Here is a 23,124-nt window from a genome sequence, read left to right on the forward strand (position 1 = left end):
TTGGACATCTAGGAGTATTTTTTAAACTACTTGACTATCCTCTTACTTAAAATATTTGCTAGGTTATTGCATTGACTTGTGACTGATACAGGTAGAAAATGAAAAATGCAGTCACTTCATTAGTATTGGAGAACACAAAGATCAGATTTACAAATTGTTTTACAAAACACTAATGTCCTAAAACATGTTAAGAAGTTTGTTAAAAAAGAGTTCCATTGTTAAATAAGTTTGGAAAACATTGCTTCCTATATTTATCTCTTAAATATTCATTATATACATAAAGGTTTTGGAAAATCTTATAGTAAAGAAACCTTTTTGATTTTGTTTAAGTAAACATTTCCACAGTTATTTGACTGCCATTCCTAATCACTTTCTATCCATGAACACCTCTTTATATCTCGAGACATTAGTGTTCCAGAGAGCACAGTTTTGGAAATGCTGCCTACATGATGATGATACATCTCATTTAGTTATGTTGTATTTGTATCTGGACCTGTAGAGTTATAAAAAAATGTTTAAAAAAAGTTGGTTGAGAGTTTAGAACTATTTTGCCAACTGTGGACTTTGTTTATTTTGATTAGTAGTTAGTAATCAGTAATTTTGAATATAAGTTTTCAAATTAGTAATTACTAATTTTGAAATACAAGTTTTCCGAGCAACTTTCTCCCTTCAAAATAAGAATGTTTCAAGGTGTTATAAAACCAAACCTCATAAAGCATTGTAGAGAAGAACTCTTATAAAAAATAAACTTTGGATGGGCAAAGGGTACATGAGTTAGAAACACATGAAATAAATTGATTTTGAAGTATACCTAGAGCATACATATTTTGAGAAATGGCTTTAAATAAACTTTGACCAAATGTGTTTTGGGTTTTTCTAAATTCCTACATTAAAAACTTCAGGATATGCATGATCCTCATGCAGAGTCATCCATTCCTAACTTAAATTCCAAAAAAGAGTTATAAAATGAACATTTGTATTTCGAATGTGCTTTGCAGATCTTGATAGACTGCAAAGCAAGTTTTTTGAGGTTACTACTCTACTCACAACACTTTTAATGATCTATCAGAACTATCTGTTGATATTTCAGGTTGGACCACCAATCACCCAGAAATATAGACACAATATTTTGTCTTTTATTTATTTTTGGTGATGAACAGACGTAAGGCAAAGGGTCTTTAAAAAGTTGTTTCCTTTAGATGCCTCCCACTCCAGCAATTTGATATTTGGTTTTAGTACACAGCTCTAATAGGTATCTCCTTGTTTATGCAAAACAATAATCAGTGATGCCAACAGGCCTCTGGAAATAGAATTTCTTAGCTTGTGTTTACTCTGCTGTTTTCAAAGCAGTAGAGCAGAAAACACTGTAATTCTGTAGAAGCACTTACTCTTGATTTTTATAATGTGTAAGATTTACAATAAAATTATTTTATAAAGAGGTGAGATTTACAATAAATTGTCTGTAATTGATTAGTTTCACTAATCATAATACCTTATCATTATTTCTTAAGTAAAGGTGAAGAAATTTTAGGTTTAATAAACACATTAGGAGGTGAACTTTAGGAAAATATGGTTAATGAATGGTTTTGTGTTAGTATTTTACAAGGTTAAAGCACATTTTCCTACTGAGTTATTATAGCAAAGAAGGAGAAAGCTAAAGTGATCTGCATTGTAACTGTATCTAGGTCTTTACAGCTCTCAAGGTATTTGGAGTGTTAGTTGAAAGAAAGAATATTTTGGTTAAAGATAGACTCTTTTTGTATCTGATGAGAGTGTTTGGTATGGTCTACTTTGTGATGCTTACAAGAAATGAAGGTTGTCTAGCTTTACAATAACCCATTATTTTCAAGAAGTCCTGGATAAATTTTACCTTCTGTCGTAAATATGCTTATTTACATAATGTAGTTTCAGGAACTAATTCTCACATTGAATCCTAGTTTTCCAGTGTGTAAAATTGCTCCCTTAGATATTTCATGTAAGTAATTTTTAAAATCCTAATTGTGGAAAGAGCCTAAATGTCCATCAACTGATGAATGGATAAAGAAATTGTGGTTTATATACACAATGGAATACTACGTGGCAATGAGAAAAAATGAAATATGGCCTTTTGTAGCAACGTGGATGGAACTGGAGAGTGTGATGCTAAGTGAAATAAGCCATACAGAGAAAGACAGATACCATATGGTTTCACTCTTATGTGGATCCTGAGAAACGTAACAGAAACCCATGGGGGAGGGGAAGGGAAAAAAAAAAAAAAAAAAGGTTAGAGTGGGAGAGAGCCAAAGCATAAGAGACTGTTAAAAACTGAGAACAAACTGAGGGTTGATGGGGGTGGGAGGGAGGGCAGGGTGGGTGAGGGGTATTGAGGAGGGCACCTTTTGGGATGAGCACTGGGTGTTGTATGGAAACCAATTTGACAGTAAATTTCATATATTAAAAAATAAAAAAAAAATCAGGAAAAAAAAAAGAAAAAATAAATAAACTGACACTCTTAAAAAAAAAAAATAAAAAAAATAAAATCCTAATTGTGTATTCATTTATGTAGCAGCAACAAAAATGTTTTTACAGAATATATTGTGTATATGAAAGTTCTATATTTTCTACTTGATAGAAGTATTAGTTCTCAGCTGCTTGCCTTCTGTAATGGTTAATTTTATGTGTCAACTTGACTGGTCACGAGATTCCCAGATATTTACTTGAACATTCTGGGTGTATGTGAGGGCTCTTTATGATTGAGATTAACATTTGAATTGATAGACTGGGTAAAAAAGATAGCTGTCTGGTTTTTCTTAAAAGATCAACAAAATTGATAAACCTTTAGCCAGACTCATCAAAAAAAGAAGAGAGGACTCAAGTAAATGAAATCAGAAATAAAAGAAGAAACGTAACAACTGACACCACAGAAAAATACAAAGGATTATAAGAGAATATTGTGAAAAATTATTTGCTGACAAATTGGACAATCTAGAAGTGAATGAATTCCTAGAAACATTACCTTCCAAAACTGAATCAGGAAGAAATAGAAAATTTGAACGCATGGATTGCTAGCAGTGAAATTTTATCAGTAATCCAAAAACTGCCAGCAAACAAAAGTCCACTATCAGATGGCTACATGGGTGGATTCATTCAAACATTTAGTATATGTGCTGCCGAAGCGAGCACATCATTCAAACATTTAAAGGAGAGTTAATACCTGTTCTTCTCAAGCTACTGCCAAAAGTAAAAGAAGAAGGAAAGCTTCCAAATTTCTTCTACAAGACCAGCATTACCCTGATACCAAAACCAGATAAAGAGACTACAAAAACCAAAACAAAACTACAGGCTAATATCTTTGATGAACATAGATGCAAAACTCCTTAGCAAAATATTAGCAAACCAAATGTAACAATGCATTAAAACATCATTCACTACAATCAAGGGGAGTTTATTCCAGAGGTACAGGCATGATTCAATATTCACAAACCAAATAATGTGATAAATTACATTAATAAGAGAAAGAATAAAAATCCTATGATCATATCAACAGATGCAGAAAAAGCAGTTGACAAAGTACAACATTAATTCATGATAATTATTCTTAAAGTAGGTTTAGAGGGAAAATACATCAACATAATAAAGGCTATATATGTAAAGGCTATATGTAACATAATAAAGGCTATATGTAAAACCCATAGTTAACGTCCAACTCAATGGTGCAAAACCAAGAGCTTTTCCTCTAAGGTCAGGAACAAGATAAGCATGTGTACTCTCATTGCTTTTATTCAACAAAGTACTGGAAGTCCTAACCACAGCAATCAGACAAGAAAAAGAAATCAAAAGCATATAGATTGGTAAGAAGTACCACTATTTGCAGATGACATGATATATATAAGAAAACCCTAAAGACTCCACCAAAAAACCACTAAAAGAAAATGAATTGAGCCAAGTAGTAGAATACAAATTAACATATATAAATCTTTTGCATTTCTATACACTAATAATGAATTAGCAGAAAGAGAAATTAAGAAAATAATCCCACTTGGGACGCCTGGGTGGCTCAATTGGTTAAGGGTCCAACTTCAGCTCAGGTCATGACCTTGTGGTTCGTGGGTTTGGGCCCTGGATTGGGCTCTGTGCTGACAGCTCAGAAGCTGGAACCTGCTTCAAATTCCGTGTCTTCCTCTCTCTTTGCCCCTCCCCTGCTCATGCTCTGTCTCTCTCTCAAAAATAAAATAAATATTAAAAAAATAAAAGAATCTCAGTTATAATTACATCAAAAATAATAAAATATCTAGGAATAAACTTAACCAAGGAAATGAAAGATATGGACTCTGAAAACTGTAAAATATTGATGAAAGGAATTGAAGATGACACAAACAAATGGAAAGATATTCCATTCTCATGGGTTGGAAGAACCAATATTTTTTAAATGTCCATATTACCCAAAGCAACCTATAGAGTTAATGCAATCCTTATAAAAATGCCAACAGCATTTTTTCACAGAACTAGATCAAATAATCCTAAAATTTGTGTAGAACTACAAAAGACCCCAAATAGCCTAAAGCAGTCTTGAGAAAGAAGAACAAAGCTGGAGGGACCACAATTCCAGATTTCAAGATATATTACAAAGTTTTAGTAATTGAAACAGTATGGTACTGACACAAAAATAAACTTGTGGATCAGTGGAACAGAATTGAGTCCAGAAACAAACTCATGGTTGTATGATCAATTAATCTATGATAAAGGAGGCAAGAATATGCAGTGGAAAAAAGATAGTCTCTTCAACAAATGGTGTTGAGAAAACTAGACAGCTAGATGCAAAAGAAACTGGGCCACTTTCTTACACCACACACAAAGATAAACTCTAAAGAGATTAAAAACCTAAATATAAGCCCTGAAACCATAAAATCTTAGAAGAGAGCACAGGCAGTAATTTCTCTGACATTGGTCTTAACAACATTTTTCTAGATATGTTTCCTGAGGTAAGAGAAACATAAGTAAAAATAAACTATTGAGACTATGTCAAAAGCTTCTGCACAGCAGAGGAAACAATCAACAAAACTAAAAGACAACTACTGAATGGGAAAAGATATTTGTAAATGACATATCCAGTAAAAGATTAGTATCCAAAATATTTAAAGAGCTTATACAACTCAGAAACCCAAAAAAACCCAAATAATCCAATTAAAAATAGGCAGAAAATATGAACATTTCTCCAAAGAAGACATGTAGGTGGCCAACAGATGTGTGAAAAGATGCTCAACATCACTAATCATCAGGGAAATTTAAGTCACACCAGAATGAGGAATCTTACACGTGTCGGAAAGGCTAAAATCAGAAACACAAAAGACAACAAGTGTTGATGAGGATGCAGAGAAAAAGGAATCCTTGTGCACTGTTGGTAGGAATGTAAACTGGTATAGCTACTGTGGAAAACAGTATAGAGATTCCTCCAAAAAATGAAAAATAGAATCACCATATGATCCAGTAATTCCACTACTGATATTTACCCAAGGAATATAAAAACACTAACTTGAAAAGACATATACACCTGTATTTTTATTGCAGCGTTGTTCACAATAACTGATATGGAGAAGCAACCCAAGTATTCATTGATAGATGAATGTATAAAGAAGGTGAGATGTGTATATAAAGTGGAATTTTAGCCATAAAAAAGTGAAATCTTGTCATTTGCGGCAACATGGATGGATCTAGATAATGCTAAGTAAAGTAATTCAGAGAAAGACAAATACTATATGACTTCACTCATGTGGAACTTAAGAAACAAAACAAAGGAATAAACAAGCAAAAAGAGACACAAAAGAAAACAAAGAAAAAAAAAACACAGCAAAAACACCCCAGACTCCTAAATATAGAGGACAAACATGGTTGTCAGAGGGGAGATGGGTGGGAATATGGATGAAATGGAGGAAGGGGATTAAGAATACACTTACCTTCATGAGCACTGAGAAATGTATAGAATTGTTGAATCGCTATAATATACACCTGAACCTAGTATAATACTGTATGTTATTTATACTTGGATAAGAAAGACTGTGCTCCCTAGTTTGGGTGGTCCTCACCTAATCAGTTGAAGATATGAATGGAACGAAAAAGATGAGTAAGAAGGGGCTCATTCTGCCTGACTGCTTAAGCTGGCACATAGATCTTTTCCTTTTGAGACTGAATATGAGAAATTGGCTCTCTCTTCTTGGGTCTCAAACCTGTTGGCTTTCAGACTAGAACTTATACCACTGGCTCTCCTGGTTCTTAGGCCTTCGGACTTGGACCGGAACACTGTCGGCTCTCCTGAGTCGATGCTTGCTGACTACAGATCTTGGGACCTTTCAGGTCAATTCATTATATTAAATCTTTTCTCTTTCATTTATTCGTTCTGGTTTTTTTTGAAAACCTAGACTAATACATCTGCCTGCCTGTCTTGGTTAAGCCTAAAATAGAGCTATACAAGTAGCACACTTAAGCTCTCAGGTTGTTATGAAGAGTTGAATTTTGCATATTATTTTGCTTAGCCATCCCTATCATTATTTTTAGCTATGTCTAGTCACTATGGAGGATAGATGAAGAGAAAGAGCCATGAGATTAGCCATTTTGTTTATGAAACTTAATATGCTGCATTTATTTTTTTTTTAATTTTTTTAATGTTTATTTTATTATTTTTGAGACAGAGAGAGACAGAGCATGAACGGGGGAGGGGCAGAGAGAGAGGGAGACACAGAATCGGAAGGAGGCTCCAGGCTCCGAGCCGTCAGCACAGAGCCCGACGCGGGGCTCGAACTCACAGACTGTGAGATCATGACCTGAGCCGAAGTCAGACGCTCAACCGACCGAGCCACCCAGGCGCCCCAATATGCTGCATTTAGTAACAGTTTTAAGTATATTGAAAATCATCCAAATGATATTAACTTTTTTTCACCCTATGAAAACAATTTTGGTCTATCTTGTTGGCTGATTTTGACCCCATGAACAGAAAGCCAAGGAGGCTTATCTGGTTCTAAAAAGAGATAATGTTTTATTTTAGAAGTTGTAGTGAAATCTGTGTTATAGGTTTTCTGTAAAGGCCCAGATAGTAAATATTTTAGGTTTTGTGCAATATATGGTCTCTGTTGTAACTTTGTCATTTTTCTCTCTGGTACTTAACTCTGTTGTTATAGCACAGAAGTAGTCATAGACAATATGTAAACAGGACTGTGGCTGTGTTCCAGTAAAGCTTTATTTATAAAAATAGGTGGTGAGCACATTTGGCCTGCAGGCTCTAGCTTGCTAACCCCTGTTATAAAGAACCTTAAAAAAATTATCACTACTGGAATGCCTGGGTACCTCAGTCGTTTGAGTGTCCAACTCTTGGTTTCAGCTCAGGTCATGATCCCAGGGTCATGGGATCAAGCCCAGCTTTGGGCTGTGTGCTGAGTGTGGAACCTGCTTGGGATTCTCTTTCTCCCTTTGCCCCTTTCCCCCACTTGTGTGTGTGCGCGCGCTCTTTCTCTCTCTCTCTCTCAAAATTAAAAAAAATAAATATTATCACTGCTATTTATTGAGCACTAACAGCATAGTGGGTAATATTAAAGGCACATTGTGTTGTTATTTATTTAATCCTCACAACAAAGGGTAAGCTGAGGTTCAGACGGTTTTAAATTATTACTCCAGATTCATGTAGCAAGTTGCATAGTCATTACTTGAACCCAGATTTATCTCTATATGTGATGCTTTTCTTTATACAAAGGAAAATATTCTCTGGTTTAAGAATTTTGTTTTCTATACTCTAAAAGAACCAGGTTGTAAATTATGAAGCTCAGTGACAGTGATCTTATTGGAAATCATTTTATATGATGGTTCAGATATTGGCCAAGGAAACTCTGAAAATTTAAATTGGGATGACCAATTTCCAGGTCACCAGTTTCTCCCTTAGCTATTCATACTGCTGGGATCAGAGGTATTCTTGAAATCTGCAGTGGTGTGCCAGTTGCCTTAAAGGCCTCTTCTTTTTACTTTGTTGGAGGGCTGCACTGGCTGTTCTGGGTTAGGTCTTGGAAGAAATTTTAGCAGCATTCTGAGTTTCTCTTCTTAGAATTCAGAACCAGAGGCAAGAAATACTTCAACTCTTTGGAGAGGATAGTGGGCAAAGATGATGATATTTGATCCTAAAAAGTTGGTGAAGAAATTGTCCAGGTCAGAGACTTGTAATGATAGGGAACAAACAGGGTTGATGGATGGTGGTGTGTGGAAGATGGGTTAGATGGGTGATAAGTATTAAGGTGGACACTTGTGATGAGCACTGGGTGCTGTATGTAAGTGATGAATCACTAAATTATACCTGAAACCAGTATTGCACATTATGTTAACTAACTAGAATGTAAATAAAAATTTGAGGGGTGCCTGGGTGGCTCAGTCGGTTAAGCATCTGACTTTGGCTCAGGTCATGATCTCACAGTTGGTGTGTTCAAGCCGTGTGTCAGGCTCTGTGCTGACAGCTCGGAACCTGGAGCCTGCTTCGGATTCTATGTCCCCCTCTCTCTCTCTGCCTCTCCCACTCACACTGTCTCTCTCTCTCTCTCTCTCTCTCTCTCTCTCTCTCTCTCTCAAAAATAAATAAACATTAAAAAAATAAAAAACACAAAAACAAAACTTCTGATCACCCTTAAAATGAAAACCTAGGAGAGGGAGGACTGTTGAAATTATAGAAAACATCAGTGACATGGCATGTCAGTGTGTATGAGTATGTGATAGGAGATAAGAAAAGCTCTACAATCTAAATTACTCTCCTTTTTTAAAAAAGACTATAGTTCTCTTTCTGATTTTTAAGAGCCTGATCTGATTATTCACGTATGCCAAACAAATTATGTGGTACTTACTATGTTCCAGCCATGATGCCACCATTGAGTGTACAATGATGAGTTTGACACACCATCTTCAAGGAGATTGCCATCTAGTTGAGAGATAAATATACAGATGATTATAATACTGTGTATTAAATGCTGAAACATGAGTAAGCACACAGGAAAAACATCTAACCCTACTTTGGGGGTAGAGAAGGCTTCCTGGAAGAGAGAATAATCTAAGTCATGAAGAAGAGGAGTTTTAAACCAGACAAAAAGCCAGGATGAAGCTCATCTGAATTTTCAGCCCAATCAGCATAATTTACCTGAACTAAGTGTGTTTAATATCCGGCATTTAAAAAGAAAAGAGACCTGTTTATTGAGTGCCATGAATCAAAAAGAAAAGATAGATGTGAGACCAATCACCCATCCCAAGCCTAGTCACAAGAAGGCAATGTTTGCTTGCAGCCTGAACATTGTCTTCATCAGAATAAATGTGGCTGGCAACCAATAATAATGAGAAATAACACAAGTGGGGAAGTTTGTATACAAGACATGAAAGAACATTGTTTCAAAACTTCCACAGTCCATTAGAAATTATAAGGGGTAGTTATAGCATAGAGAGCAGATAAAGAATGAAAATGAACTTCATTAAAAGTTTAATAATGGGTATATCAAAATGAATAAGAACAACAGTAATGCTTACAATATACAGATGATTGTATGTACAGGAGCTGTGGCTTTTGGGCAATTTGGAAAATAATGAAATGAAAAATGACTTCTTATGAACAAAGGTGATGCAGGGGTAAAAAACACAATTGTTATAAAAATGGCCCTTTTTTAGAAATTCGGAAAAACGTAAGTAAAAAAAAAAAAGATGTTAAATGGAAAACAATCTATAATTTTAATCTCTGTGGACCTGGTATGAGAATAGGTGCAGCTAACTTGAGGAGGAAAGCTTGTTGACAAAAGGAACAAGTTAGGCGGCATATACACAGGTTCTGTCCCAGAAAAAGAGTGAAACATCAGTGGTGGTGGGACTAAAGCCAGAGAAGAATATAATTGAATGACCACTTATAATAGTCGTTACTCTCTGAGATGGGATGAGAAGAGCAGCCAGGTCTGCTCCACAACACGAGGTGGTTGGCTGAGTCAGGAAGAAGTGTTAATGTAGTTGGTGTAGCCTTGCTTAGCTGTGCAGGGAGCTGTGTAGCTCTCTGTTCCAGGTATTATCTATTGCTGTCTGCAGAATTCACATGGAAGGGCCAGTGGTGTGCTGGCCTTTAGAACATTCTGTATTTTACTTACCATTATAAATGCTTGGAAAGTATGCAGCAAATACAGACATGTTGGTATTTCAGTAGAGTAATGGTCACGTCTGTCTTTTGATTGGTGTTTTCATTTAAATCCTGAGGCCTAGTGATGATTTCCCAGTCACATATTTTATTAAAAGGATTGACTGTATCTGACATTTTTGATTCTCTTAATGGACTGGATTTTAAACACTGGAACCACAATTCTGCCCAGTGAAAAGCACAGGTGTTCTGACAAGTAATAACAAATAAGGTATAGTATTTTTATTTTGGAAAGTAGTGTGCATACATATAGTACCTGCAAGGATCTGGAATATAAGGCTGATTTAACAGCAATCAAATTTTAGTAGAATTTACTTGATTGTTATATCTTCCTTTTCAGCTGGAATATGGTATGTTAAAGATCAGACAAATTACTCATTCTGAGAACAAAGACTTTTGAAAGCTGTCAGCTAACTGACAATTATGATGAGCATTTATTTCAAGCTTATAAAACATATTAATCAAACTTGTTCACAGCATGGTGGTCTAAAGAGGGTTATTTTCTTTTTGAGAGATACTTTGAATAGCTGGAGAGCACTGGTAACATGAATACAAAGCTACAGTGTTGTCGTTGTTGTTTTTTCTTCAAAGTGAGTTAATACTTTTCTCAGGCTTAAAGAAGGAAACATACTGCAGGAATATGTTTATTACAAGACTATTTGCAAAAGACCTATGCACCATTCATTGAACCTTGAAAAACACTTGAAAATATGGGTTGCATTTGCAAACTTCAGTGTATGACATGGAAAGCTGGCAAGCTGCCTGGCTTCTACTTAAAGGATTGTCATTCTGGGAAAAATAAATTTCTCTAACTAGACAAAAGTCAATGTTTTCATGTTTTACTGCAATCAAACTGATAGAGCTGACAATTTAATGTCTCAACACTTAAAATATCTGTGGATAATCAGTTACCTCAATCAATCATAAACACAAATCCTTCTATTTTCGAAGCTTGTGTCTGTGACTGAGATGTAAAACAGTTTGGTGAGCCCCTTCCCCCACAACACCTCATCATCTATCCCCCCCCACCTTCCCAATATTCCTGATTTGTCTTTAGCTATGCAGATATTTATACATGTTATGCATCTGGAAATAACTTTTAACAACTCAAGTGTGATCAAATTTAGAAACTTTTCTTTCACTGTCCTGTTTTATTTAATTTTTATGGGTAGTTTATAGACTGTATGCCTGTCAGAAAAATGTGGAAGTGTGCTGGCATTCCAGTTGAAGACATCATTACGAGTGAAAAAAGTGCTCAAGGCTTTTTCAAAGTGGGTGCTGAAACATACATTTCCTTTTTCTGACTCCAGGGGATGCTGGTAGCTGCCCCAAACAGACAGGTATCTTGGGGTCAAATGGTGGTGTGCTGGCCCCTTAGGATTTCCTGGCAAGCACACTGAATGGCTCACTTCTGGGAAACTAATCATAATGATGATGATGATAAAGCAAGGGAGGCACTGACAACAACATAAAAAGCTGCCTGAGGAATTGGATTCCAGGTTGCTCTACACTTGGCAGAGCTGACAGGTTCAGTTCACTAAGCTTTGGTATTGATAATGACGGGAAACTTCAGACAGTTTTAGAAATCTGTTTCTATTAAGACATGTCATGGTGTTTCTGCAACTCAAGAACAAGTTTACTGGGGCACACCATTCTTTCAACATTGATGTGAGTGGTTTTACATCCCTACCAGATAATTACTCGGAGCACTCAATAAGCCAAATTCCTTGCTTAAAGTATTCTATAAATTTTTTTGTATATGGTGTATATGTGGCTATATGTATATATAGACATATGCATTCACTACCACTGCCTCCTTTTTGTTTCTTTGATTATCTGGGGCTTTGCAATCAAACTGAGTAGAATTTTAGGACCCTTGGGGCAGCATCCTTTGGTTCTGTGTCAGGCTAGGTTGGAAAACAATCAATCTTGCTCTTGCACTCACTTGGCGGAAGTGCCACGACACGGATTGTGCAGTGCTTTGCTCTTGCCATGAAGCCTGGGTGACAAAAGTTTTTACAAGAAGCTGACTGTATTTGGGGTTATGAATATGCAATGACTCTCATTAGTATTGAAGCGCCAGAGCAGGGGCTGACATCCCCCGCCACTTTGAGCTGCTGCAGAATCGGCTAATGAATTGTCTTGCTCCTTCACGCACACAGTCTGCTGTTGTGGCTCCTAAGTTCCAAGGGGAGTTGCCCAGTTTGTGAAGACCATTGACTGTAGAAATCAATTGTCAAGAACTACTCTTGATTTTGTGAAATCATGTTTAGACAGCGCTTAGACTGTCAAAACAGGAAAGTGCTGAACTTTGCATAAGGTGATACCACGAGTAGGAAAATTTAGAAAGGGACATGAGAAGGTATATATGTTCTCATATACACCACTGTGTACAGATATGCTTCCATTCTGGATCATTGTACAGGAAGTGTATCTATATATAGGTGAAATCAAATCCATAGAAATCTGACATTCTTTTGGTTTGTCTATTATCCTTCCAAATAGAACAAACAGATGATAGAAAATTTCCAAAATGAATAGGGTTGAAATACAAAGCTATTCCATCAACTCTTTACCATATTCTTTCTTTCTTTTTTATTCCTGGGCCTCTGCCAAACATTTTGCAGCTCATACACATACAATCTTTCATGAATAAGTTACTGATAAGGATATGTTTCTAGCCACTGATTAAGATATCTGAGCTGATTTGTAGTGTGTAAGAAGATGCAAAAGTGCGCAGAAACCATTTAGAACAGGCCCTTTTCAATAGCATAAATTAAATGTGTTTTTCCACACCCCTCCTCCCTTGAAATTTCCTTTCAACTAACTAGGGAACTTCTGTGGCTTGCTGCAGATTGTAAAGAATGGATTGAATTGAAACGGATAATATATGCTAAAAGGTAAGGGATATGTTGTAAGCTGTGCAAATAAGGCAACGAACAAAGAATAAGTCCTTACATTAGGTACTTGCTCTACAGTCATTTATTTTATCTGCAATGTAAAGGCATCCTTTGCAAGAAAGCAGGTACGTTACTTTTGTAGAGTTTTTAGAAGGTAGTGTTATTATAATATTTGTTTGACGCATTGCTGGAAACAAGAAAAAACGAAAGCCCAAGAACATACACGTAGAAGAGTACCAAGTATGAGTGTAGCTTAAAATAAATGCAGTCTGACAAAAGTGGCTCAAGTATCATACATCAAACACTTGTTACCTCTGCTGGCCTTAGTGACTGCACATGACTAAGAACAAATCAGTGATAAAATCTCAAGAAAGATGAAACCAGTCTGGACCTTTGCAAAGACCATCAGTCATTCTACAAAGCTGTAATATTATTTCTTCAAGTAATCCTTGGCTTCCTATTTACTGGACGTAATATACCCTTTACTTCTAGATCAAAGCCACCAAGGGACATTTTTTTCTTGTTTTAATTGGATACATCTTAGAACCAATGAGATCTGATCACATAACAATGAACTGAATTATTCAGTTGCATTCGTAAATGTGCATTCTTGTACTTCACTATCAGCATAAGTCTTAAAAACTTCATGTTTAAAATTTTTTTAATGTTTATTTATTTTTGAGAGAGAGAGCGTGGGCGCGTGTGCGCGCGCACGAGGTGGGGAGGGGTAGAGAGAGCACAGAGCTGTCTCTGTCAGTACAGAGCTTGATGCGGGGCTCGAACTCAGGAACCGTAAGATCATGACCTGAGCTAAAGTTGGGTGCTTAACTCACTGAGCCACCCAGGCACCCCAAAAACTGTGTTTTAAAGTGACTGTATAATCAGAAGTAAAAGACCTTTATAATTACAAGCACTTTCTTATTTAGGCCTTTTTCCTAGGTATCCAAGCATTTTTCATCACAAGGCAAGGTTTACCTGGGTACGTCAAAATAAGCAAATTCCACGTTCAACTCATACAGAATACACTAAATTTTTAAAATATAAAAGTGGAGGGGCGCCTGGGTGGCTCAGTCGGTTGAGCACTGGCTTCAGCTCAGGTCACGATCTCACGGTCTGTGAGTTCGAGCCCCGCGTCGGGCTCTGTGCTGACAGCTCAGAGCCTGGAGCCTGTTTCGGATTCTGTGTCTCCCTCTCTCTCTGACCCTCCCCCATTCATGCTCTGTCTCTCTCTGTCTCAAAAATAAATAAACGTTAAAATTAAAATTAAATAAATAAATAAATAAATAAAATATAAAAGTGGAAACAGATCAGCTGAAATAATTATATCTAAGCATAAAGTATTCAAATTTATTGGAAATATTAACCAATATCTGTTCCTATGAATATGAGAATCATAAGTGAAATATTTTAGTTTTAATTGCAACTACGGTGGTTTTGATTTGACTCTGTAATTAACATCTGCATTCTAGACTTTGTGATACTTTGAAAACATTATTTATGGAAGGTTTGTCCAAATATAATTTGGTGCTTATTGCTTTTATCAAATGTTGAATGAAATAAAATGCAAAAACTTGTGCTTCTGAGAGTTGTGCTGATAATCATTTATTGTATCTCCTTTTCTAAACACAACCACAATACAGTAGTAACAGCAGGCAAGGCAATGTTAGGTTGTTTCTATTCATACCTGCAATAGAATTTGAGCCATCAAAAAGAATGAAATTATGCCATTTGCAATGACATGGATGGAGCTAGAGTGTATTATGCTAATTGAAATAAGTCAGTCAGAGAAAGACAAATACCATATGATTTCACTTATACATGGAATTTAAGAAACAAAACAGATGAACATAGGGGAAGGGGAAAAAAAGAGGGAAGCAAACCATAAGACACTCAACTATAGAGAACAAACTGAGGGTTGATGGAGGTGGGTGTGGGATGGGCTAAATGGGTGATGGTGGGCATTAAGGAGGGCACTTGTGGTGAACACTGGGTGTTACATATGTAAGTGATGAATTGAAATATGTAAGTGATGAATCACTAAATTCTACTTCTAAAACCAATTATTACCCTATGTGTTAACTAGAATTTAAATGAAAACTTGAAACAAACCCATAAGGGAACAGCAAATATACATAAGAATTTAGGCAATCATTTGATTCATAGTTTTGTGAATTGGACCAAGAATTGGAGTATTTTATAACAGACCAAGCACCAGGAAATTAGTGACACATGCTTCCTCCAGCTTATCTCCACCCCCCCCCCCATTCCTTCTTCCCTCCCATACATATAGTCACCTCACATTGGGGAGGGAGGAGAATGAGAGAGGTGTTCAGCTTTTGATGAGCTTACCTAAAATTTTGCCTGAAGAAGCTATTTTAATTTGAACATTTATGTAACTTTGAACATATATGTAAGTTTTGTGCTTTGTGGCTTGATATTATTTTCATTTTGATTTACATGTGGATGAAGGCACCATATTTTTCCAGTCTTGAATGTCTCTAGAGGTCTTGATCTGAACTTGAATGTACCAGTGAATTTACCTTAAGCAAACGCTTATACATTTTCTTGCCAGTTATAAATGAACATTTGTTGAGTACAGTCAGGGTGCTGGGAGTGGGGAGAAGTGACTTAGGAAAATACAGAAAGTACAATCCTGGGTACCAGGAAGTTTACGGTATAGCTGATATGAAAGATTGCAGGGGAAAGATGGAGATTCTTTTACAGGGCTAGGTATCAACAAATACAGATTGATTTAGTGAACAATAAGTATATAAGTGTTTCAGAGCTGCCATTGAGATGTGAGAACATCCTCAGGAGGGCTAACTATAGAGACATCTTACAAGAGTCAAGTTTCTACTTGGATTTTGGAAGTTTAAAGATCTTATTAAAATGTATTAAATTTGCCTTTACTTTGAAACAGGACTTCAGTGTTTCTAAAACTCACTTTATATTGGTTTCACTGGTACCATTTCCTTTAGAAGTGATATAATTTGAAGTTTAGAATCATGTGTTTGTAATTTGCCTTTCATTTTTCTCACTTAAAAAATTGTATCCATAGGGATAAAAAAACTTGTTTACCGTAACTACTCCTTTTAAATGTAAAAACTAAAAGAGTGAAGGAATATGCATTAAAATATTAGGATAACATCATTTTGAACAACCTCTTTTCTTCCTTAGCTTTTCCCTCAGTAATATTACCTAAGTAAATGTATAAATGTTGATTCCATATTGATGCCCAGCAAAATAGAGATTTCTAAGTCCAGTATCATCAGAGATAGCTCTGCATTCCTTGGGGAGGGGGAACTTTTATTCCCTGATTGGGTACCCTGCAACGTGACGTAACTAATTACCAGCTGCAGTTCTGACTCTCAGTAACATTGTGAAATTATTTACTTACCCTTTACTTACTTTCACACTCTTCTTACCCCTCTCCCACTCTACTCAGATGTCCATGAAGTCTGGAGGTTACCCCCTCCCAGGTGACTTGCTTTTCTTACAGGAGACCCTCGGGTTTGATGAGTGTTAGGTGTATGACAGGCACTGTGCTAGTTGCTTCACATAATTTATTGCAATACAGATAACTATGGATGTAAAAAAAAGTGCTGCAGAGAAATGCAAGAAATAAATAGCATCACACAAGTAGCTAGGTTTTCAATCCGTTTCAGACTCCAAAGCCTATGTTGTTTGTACTACAGCAAAACATTTTAAAACCTAGAATAATCTATGCTGCAAGTTCAGGTTTTGTGCTGGTCACAAAGGAAAATTGCTTCTGGCTGGGAACATTGCCCTGGTGCCCTTCAAATTAGATGAGGTGGATCTAATTAGTCCTACTAACTTATAAGGCCAGTTTTATATAGTTGCACCTTAAGTTGTTTAAATGTAGGCTTGAGGAAGATCTTAATCTTTGTTTTGAATTTATTCAGTTCAATTCAATTTAGTGAACACTTACGAATGCCTGTTCTTTGCTAGTCACTGTGCTAGATGCTGGTGGTACAAAGACCGTCTATTTAGGGAGACATTATAACATTATAATACAATTTATTGAATGCTATAATAGAGGCATATGCAAGGGATCATGGGAGCATAGGAGGGAATAATTAATTTGAGGAAAGATGTCATTAAATGCTGTATTTGATCAGAGCCTTGAACGTCAAGAAATAAAAATTTGCCAAAAGGACAGAAAGAGGTTGATAATTTATTTCAGGTGATGGGACCAGCCTGTGCACATGTGTGAATATGCCTGGTATGTTTAGGATATGACAAGAGTGGTAGATTGAACGATGGTCAAAAATTCTTCCTTTTCCTGCATCTGACTCCTGGCAAAATGGTATTGAAGATTCTGCCATTAAGAAGTGGAATCTGTTTCCTCATCACTGAATTTGGTTGACCATGTGACTTGCCTTGGCCAATGGATGTTAGCAAACGTGAAACCAGCAGAGACTTAAAAAGTGCTTGTGCACTAGGGATTCTGTGCTTGGAATTCCAAAGACTATACTGTGATTGAACCCAGGTTATCTTGCTGGAGGATAAAGTAGCCACCTGCAGGAAACAGAGTCTCTGGCTGACAGTCCGCTAACCACTGGAGATGTGAGTGAGATCATCTTGGACTATCTCGCTGATCCACCATTTGCCCATAGCCACATGCGAGAGTCCAGGAAAAATCTGTTGTCAGCCCAGACAGAATGATCCAGCTTATTTGCACAGTTATGAACTAAATAAAATGTTGTGTTAGCCACTAGGTTTGGAGTGCTTTGCTGTGCAGCAAAGCTGATACACAGAGGGTCTGAATAGAGTGCAGAGAATGTGGGAAGAGGCAGTAACTGATGATGAAGAGGAATGTAACATCTGCAACATCATGTTGAGAAGTTTAGATCTATTTTACAGGACCAAACTTCCCAAACTTCACTGATTAATGTACCACTTTAATGTCTTTAAAAATGTCTAATTAGGGGCGCCTGGGTGGCGCAGTCGGTTAAGCGTCCGACTTCAGCCAGGTCACGATCTCGCGGTCCGTGAGTTCGAGCCCCGCGTCAGGCTCTGGGCTGATGGCTCGGAGCCTGGAGCCTGTTTCCGATTCTGTGTCTCCCTCTCTCTCTGCCCCTCCCCCGTTCATGCTCTGTCTCTCTCTGTCCCAAAAATAAATAAAAAACGTTGAAAAAAAAAATTTAAAAAAAAATTAAAAAAAAAATGTCTAATTACTACATGAACTAGATTTTTATTTAAGTTTTCTGATTTTTTTAAAGTTTATTTATTTTGAGAGAGAGAGAACACTCTTGCAGGTGGGGAGGGGCAGAGAGCAAGGGAGACAGAGAATCCCAAGCAGTCTCCACTGCTGTCCCCATAGTCCTGTAGTCCCTCCTTCACATATGGTAAGATCATGACCCGAGCCAAAATCAAGAGTCAGATGCTTAACCAACTGAGCCACCAAGGTGCACCAAATTGTCTGATTTGTATATCAAAATTTATTTTAAAAACAAACCTAATATTAAAACCCCAATTTGATGTGTTATTTCTGAAACTTAAAATATAAATATGTAAAATGTTGTCTGTGTGCTATCAAAAATCATCTTGTATATTGTGAGTGCTGCATTCTAGTATTTCCTGCTTTAATCAGTATGAATCAGCAGCATGTGGAGAAAAAATGGAAGTAGGGAGGGGCTGCAGTTGGGAGGAGTGAGGAGGCTATTGCAGAGGTCCAGGTAGGATATGGCATATGGTAGACAGACTTAAGATGTGTTCTGGAAGTGACAGGACCTGGTGACAGATTTGATGTATGTGGGATGAGAATGGGGACTGTAAAATATCCACTGAATGGATACTATTAAGAAAGGGAAGAGAAAAAAAAAAGAAATAGACATGATGTTGCACCAAGTTTGAGTTAGTAAATCATTTGAAAACAGAGGTCCATGAGGCATTTATATATGTGAGTCTAAACTTAAAATGTTATTTTTGAAGTCATCAGCATGTAGGTGATAGGTAGTTGAAGTCACAGAAGTAAGTGAGATAAAGAGGAAGAGTTTAGTATAGAAATCTTTGGCTTTTTTTTTTATCCCCAAATTCTTAAGGCATACGATTTATCCCAGAAATAGTTCACTAGAAACCATTCACTAGAAGTAGTGAGTGGTTCATATAGGTAAAGATTCTCAGACAGGGGTAGAAGGTATCATGTAGTTTGAAAAAAATGAAGAACAACCCTTAGGTAATTTTGATACATTACCCTTCACCCCTTGTTGATTTAGAGTAAAATGAGGACACTGCTGAGGAAGAGGACAGAATGGTCTGAGAGGTATACCTCTTCAAGAGGGACAGGACTTTTATAGAGGCGAAGAAACTTTAAGATGAAGGGCTAAGCCCTGATACTAAATTCAGCAGAGAAATCCAGTAGTTTGTGGATTATTTTTTAATCAGATCTGGCTCATCAAAGTATAGTACTTGGGACATAATAGGAGCATAGTAAATGTTTAGGTGGATGATTTATGTAGAACCACTTTATGTTTGAAACATTCCATGAGCCTTAAATAATCAAGTCAGATGGGATTTGTAATTATAGTGTTTTGGGCTCTAAAATCAATGTGTATTTAAATTTTGTTTTTCTGTCCATGGTCGTCGTCTTCGAAGAGTTCTCACTTGGGCACCATTGTCCTGATCTTAGTGCAAAGGAATATCTGAGCTTGTTTTCAGGAGATAATGAGAGTCAACATTTTTGTTATGGTCACTTCACACATGGACCTCCTAACCTTTGCCACCCATGGTTCCCAGAAGTAAGTTATTTGCCTTATGATGATTTGGGTTGACAGGGTGAAGATCTGTGACGGGCAGAATTGGAACGTCATCTGCCTGTGTGGTTCTCAGGTAGTGCTCAGAGTCATATCAGGTTTTAAAATGATCGTTATTATTTTTTGAATGACATAAATTTCTGCCAGGCTTTCCCGAATCTCAGGAAAGGCCCCAGATCAGGGCAGTTTCCTCAGACCATGATTTGGTGCCTGTGCATCTTGCTTAGAGCTTGCTCAGCAGCACACACTGGTTTGACATCTGGCAGTCACGACTCCTGTGAGATTGGCTTCCCCACAAATGTGCCCTGAAAGCATCCCTGCTGTGCCCCTTCTGTCCAAGTGTAAACACATCACAGGAAATGAACAAATAAAGGCCCAACTTTTCTGGAAGGAATCAGGATCCCCTTACCCAGCTGGAACCCTGGGGTTTGGTGTCCAGCTTCAGGAAATTTGACCAGCCATTTGCGTAGAGGCCGTTGTCTTGTGGCACCTTTGTCCCTTTCTCCTTCTGATTTCCCATGTGCTATCCATACCCTCTGTTCTAAGTCATTCAGCTGAGGAAGATTGCTTCAGGACCTTTAAAATGTGAAATAAGGGTTGTCTTTCATTGTAGATTCATTAGTGCAGCTGGATTTAGTTATTTACAGTTGTAGATTTGGCATTGCATTTGGTGGGGTAGGGGACTCATTTAAAAACAATTGAAGCAGTCTAAAGCTGAATCTGCAAATAAGTGAATGTTCACTTCCACTTATTTTCATATGAAGATAAAAATGTGTAAAGGAAGAAGGCCTTTTCACTTTTCCCTTGCTGTCTTCCCGGTTTCGTTTTTTTTTTTTTTTTGCTCCAGCCTAATGAATGCGTTTTAAGTAAAAATACACACACTCTCTGTGCTTTCTATCTGCCTCCTACCACAAATATCAGCTCAGCTCCTCTTTCAGATCCACTTCAAGGAAACACAGACTTGAAAACTCTCCTCCATGGTTTTGTCTGAACTGGCTGCCATTCTGTAGCACACACTGGATCCAGTTGCTGAAGTGGGGGAACCTGAGAGGTGCGTGAGCTGGCAAGAGTGACCATTTAGGCGCGTGAGTCAAGTGGGCCTGCGTGAAAGGATGTAGGTAAGCCAGAAGCTAATGGGAAAAATAGGGGGTCGTCACTAATTTTGATGTGGGGAAATCTTCTGCGTGCCAGGGTATTTGAATATTTGGCAAACAGCTGGCTGGGCTCTGGGAGAGTGCCTCTTGATTCGCCTCGTCAGATGTTCAAAGATAAAATGAGGCAGCCGGCACGCCAGCACATAGCTCATAGCCCCGCAGTCAGTTTTGAATTTAGATTTGAATTGTGATAGCAATGTCATGGTGGCACATGCTTTGAGAAAGTACTTATATAGAATAATTGAAAGATTCAGTGTGAAGCTTCTGAAAGCCATAATTTAAAGTCCCAGAAGCCTCCATATTACTTTCACCATTAAAATTTAAAGTGACAGAAGCCCAATTATGTATGGTTATTTTCTTAAATAAAATCATATTTCTAACCCAACTGAAAGATTCATTGCTGCCCACTAATCTCTGTCAGGAGAACCAATCTCAGTTGCATTCAGTGTCGGCAGCAAAGATGGTTCCCTTTATCCTAGGGACCGTGAAGTGACACTGAGGAAGCAGAACTGGAAGCCCTCTGTGGAGGAGCTGGACTTGAGGCGGCTGCTTTGCACTATGATCACCCTTATGGATCCTTTCTGGTGCCAGCTTCCACACTTAATGAAGTATAACTTTAATAGCAGTCGACAAACCCAAGTAAGGGCTGTAGCACACAGTTTGCAAAACCATTCTGAATGACGTCAAAAACTGTTAAGAGGGGGCAGCTGGTTGTAAAGCTAAATCTCACAGCGGAATGGAGACTGGAATATAACTTTAAAACCTGGTAAAGAGTATAACTTTGGAGACTATTGAAAGATATGAAGCTTTTCCCTCTATTACGAATTCACAGAAATCGATCTACCAGAAGCCTCTTTACCTGAAGACTCAGTTTGCCAGAAAGGCATATATGGCCACTGACACCGTGGCATAAAAATAGATCCGTGGGAATATAGCACCATGTCCCGTGCAGAAATTTTAGTTTCTATCAGTCAAAAGTATGGAGCCAGACTTTTAGACTATGCATCTTTCCACCAATTTCTTTGGTCTGTTTGATTTTACTTTATAGTGTGTTGTGATTTGGAAATAAGGTTGTGATGGTAGCCAGAATTGTGATGAAAAATTGCACAAGGCTAGTCAAGCTTAAACCATTGTTATTTATGAGAAACTTTATTCCTCAGGGTTCCCAGGGACAAAGGAGCATGTGAATCAACTAATATTATGATGCACAATGTTGAATGATATCAACAGTATATGTACATCAATACTAATCTAAGCAATGTCTTATAAATTATACATCACAATTTCTCAAAAGTTTCACAGTATGATAAAACATTTACAAGTACATCTTGGTTCTGCTAAGTGTTGTTATGACTTTAGCACAACCAGCCCTGTGGCAGTTTGCAAGTTCAATTTTTGTTGCCTGGCGTTGGCCACAGATTCTTTCTACCCTTGTACAGAACTGGTATCATGCTGTGAATTCAACTTCCCTTCCTTCATCTCTGCCTCAAAATCACTGTGGCTTTTCCTGTTCTTTCCCTTTTATTCATGTCTCAGTAAGAGGCATTCACCTTCACTTGTGTCCATGATTCTGTCACTGTGCTTAGACTCTTCCGCTTTCCACATTTGACATTTTGTTGGCCTCTTCCTTAAAAATAAAAAATTCCTTCCCTATATTCCCTACTCTGTTTTCTGTCTTTATTCTTGACTTGTTTCTTGCCTTTGCTTTCGCACCATTCACTCTTTCACCTGTTGTAGTCTACGTTTAGCCACTATAGTGCTACTCTCTCAAGGACTACTGTCCCTGTAGGGCACAATGACTTACCTAATTGGTAAATTTGGGGTGGATAAGTAGTCCAGCTTAGCCTCCTGCCACTCTCCTTCTACTTGAGAAGGGCCTGCCTACCAGGAACCTACATTCTCCCAGAGGAAGGAAGCCCACCCCAGACCAGCACTGTGGAGATGGACTAATTCTGTAGTTAAGAAAACTAGGCTTGTCTGGCTTTTATCTCCTCTATGCTGGTTGCAGTCTGTAACAATGGTTATATTCTCATCTGTTTTATTTTTGTATTTTTTCTTGTTCACAACCCACGAGAAGAAGGAAGTCTCAGTTTGGGAGAATTGCTTAGAAACCTAAATAAATGAAA

At 37.4% G+C, this 23,124-nt stretch overlaps 1 long non-coding RNA gene across 13 annotated transcripts in view; it reads left to right on the forward strand.

Moving 5' to 3' along the window:
- Positions 1–23,124, forward strand: part of LOC132681168 (uncharacterized) — a 159,793-nt gene that overhangs the window by 126,220 nt on the left and 10,449 nt on the right. For 9 of the 13 annotated variants that reach the window (XR_013556060.2, XR_009610900.3, XR_009610899.3 and 6 more), the window contains one exon: positions 20,783–20,962. The exons of 3 other annotated variants lie outside the window; for them this stretch is intronic. This is a non-coding gene — a long non-coding RNA (uncharacterized LOC132681168). The remainder of the gene's footprint in view (positions 1–20,782; positions 20,963–23,124) is intronic. One more of the 13 variants, XR_009610906.3, reaches the window with a different exon arrangement.

Source organism: Panthera onca, chromosome A1 (assembly GCF_046562875.1).
Source record: "Panthera onca isolate mPanOnc1 chromosome A1, mPanOnc1 haplotype 2, whole genome shotgun sequence".
Taxonomy (NCBI): domain Eukaryota; kingdom Metazoa; phylum Chordata; class Mammalia; order Carnivora; family Felidae; genus Panthera; species Panthera onca.